Raw genomic sequence first — 2,853 nt, 5'->3', positions numbered from 1 at the left:
AAACTTTAACCTAATATTAAACCTAACCCTAAACAAATCCCTAAATCTATCCCTAACCCTAACTGTAACCCTAACCGTAACACTTATCCTAACCCTAACCCTAATCCTTAGCCTAACCCTAACCCTAACACTAACCCTAACCCTAACCCTAACCTTAAATATAACCCTAATCCTAACCCTAACCCCAAAACTATCAATAACCTTAACCATAACCCTTACCCTGACACTAAACATACACCAAACCATAACCTAACAATATACTTGGACCAAAACCATAACCTTAACTCTAACCTTAACCTAAACCAAACCTAACCAGAATCCAAAGACAAACTTCAATCAAAACCCTAACACCAATGCTAACCCTACCCTAACCCTAAGCCTAATCCTAACACTAATCTTAACCCTAACCCTAAACGCAATCCTAAACATAACCTTATCCCTAACCAAAAACATAACCACAAAACTATCCCTAACCCTAACTATAACATTAACCCTGACTCTATACATATACCAAACCAAAACCCTAGCCCTAAACTTGAACCCTAACTAACCCTAAGCCTAAACTTAACCTAAAGCTAAATCTACACCTAATCCAAAGACAAATTCCAACCAAAACCCTAACACCAACACTAGCCCTACCCTAACCCCAACCCTAAACCTAACCCTAACCCTAAGCCTAAACCTACCTCTAAACCTATCCCTCACCCTAAACATAATCCTAACCCTAAACCTAATCCTAACCCTAACCCTAAAGCTAACAATAAAACTAACCCTAACCCTAACACTAATCTAACCCATACCCTATACCTAGCTCTAACCCTAACCCTAAACCTAACCTTAACCCTAACTCTAAACTTAACCCAAACCATAAACCTAATGCTAACTCTAACCCTAACCCTAACATTAAACCTAAACCTAAACAAAACCCTAAACCTAACCCTAACCCTACTGTAACCCTAACCATAACTGTAACCCTGAACCTAATCTTAAACCTTACCCTAATCCTTAGCCTAATCCTAACCCTAAATCTAACCCTAACCCTAACACTAACACTAACACTAACACTAACACTAACACTGACCATACCCTAACCCTAACACTAACCCCAACCCTACACCTAACCCTATCCTTTGCCTATCCCGACCCGCAGGACAGTCAACGTGGGTATCTGGAGGGAGGAGAGGGGATGGAAAGGGACAAGAGATGCGAAGAATGGAGACAAGACAGGCTTTCTGATCAAGTCTCATTTAATGAACATCTACACAAAGTTTTTATAGTGAGGAGAGGGGGAAGTTGGCAGGGACAAATCCATTGAAGTAGAGCAATTCAATTAACAGAACGATTATCACAATAACACCACACCAATTGATCACAGAGTAAATTCCATAGTAACACCACAATTCTATATAGCAAGTTATAAATCAATTAAGAGGTTACACTTGTATGATAACAGAGTAATACCAAAGTTTCTTAGCAATTACATGAGAAATGAGAGAGTCAAAACAGCTTTGCCAGGAATCAGGTCTTGCTATTTCCTGGGGTAGGGGCCTTCGGCTCCCAACAGATCCCCCTTTCTTTTATATTTTAATGAGAAGGAAAATGAGCCAAAATAATCTCTTAGGGAACCGTGCCTGTCTTAGGTTGGAGAATTTCTACTGAAGCTTAAACCTGTCATGGGCTAAGACAGCAGCTTTGGCTGCCCGTCTGGCTTAGGTAGCTATCAGCAATTCTCTCTTACCCGTCATTGGCTATCCAGTTCAGCTCTCAAGGGGACGACTGAAACACATCACCATGTGGCCTTTCAGGCTCATAAGGCTCTTCTCGATCTTTAAGTGCAAGCCTGAGATAATGTATTTGAATTGGCTTTGCTGTAAGATCATCAATCTGACTTTTAATGAAGCCAGTGAGCTTCTTAAATGCCCAGGGGCCAAAAGAAATTACTATTAGAAAGCCAATGAATGGACCAAGTATGTTGGGTAAAAGGGCAGAGAGCCAGGGAGAAGTGGAAAACAAGTTTTTGTACCAAGGCTCTGCTTGTTCTCTCTCCCTCTTACGCTGCTCCAAACCTTCCCTTAAAGCAGCCATGTTGTCTTTAATCTTACCAGAGTGGTCACGGAAGAAACAGCACTCTTCCTTGAGGGCCACACAAAGCCCTCCTTGCTGTAAAAACAAAAGATCCAGGCCCCTCCTATTCTGAAGGGCAACTTCAGCCAGAGAACTAAGAGAGTCCTCCAGGTCAGATATAGAGTCCTCTATACGTCTTAAGTCTAGATCAATATCTGCTCTCAGGGATGAATAAGTTTGCTGCTGTGTGACAAGTGCAGCAGTTCCTGTGCCAATTCCAGCAGCGATCCCAGCTCCTAGCAGAATGCTAAGAGTCAGTGAGATGAGCTCTCTCTTTTGTCTAACTGGACCCACATCATGATCAAAATGATTTAAAAATTCTTCATCAGAATGGTAAAGTAAACGAAGTAAACCTTGATGACGTTCAAGAACCTGGGAATGCACACAAGGTGTTAGCCCAGTGTCACAGGCCCACCAGGTGTCATTGTGAGGAACAAGATAATCATCTGTGCTGTTTGTGACTTGGTTAACCTCAGAGCACAGCCCAGAATTTAGAGCTGCTGTGACATTTCCAACACAAGTCCCATTAGTTCCCATGACTTGTTGTAAGGACAAAGAAACTTTAGAGTGCCACCTACAGTCCTCTACCTTCCCCACCGAGTACGTTCCTGCAACTACAATTCCTTCATAAAAAGGAGGGGAAGCATCATAGCAGAGCCAACAAGCTCGAGTGGTCTCAGGTCTAGTGGCATTAAGGAATAAAAATGACTGTTGTAACACCTGTAGCAT

Source organism: Nannospalax galili, unplaced genomic scaffold (genome assembly GCF_000622305.1).
Source record: "Nannospalax galili isolate Female #2095 unplaced genomic scaffold, S.galili_v1.0 scaffold801, whole genome shotgun sequence".
Lineage (NCBI taxonomy): Eukaryota > Metazoa > Chordata > Mammalia > Rodentia > Spalacidae > Nannospalax > Nannospalax galili.
The sequence above is the reverse complement of the archived record's forward strand: the minus strand, read 5'-3'. Positions refer to the sequence as shown.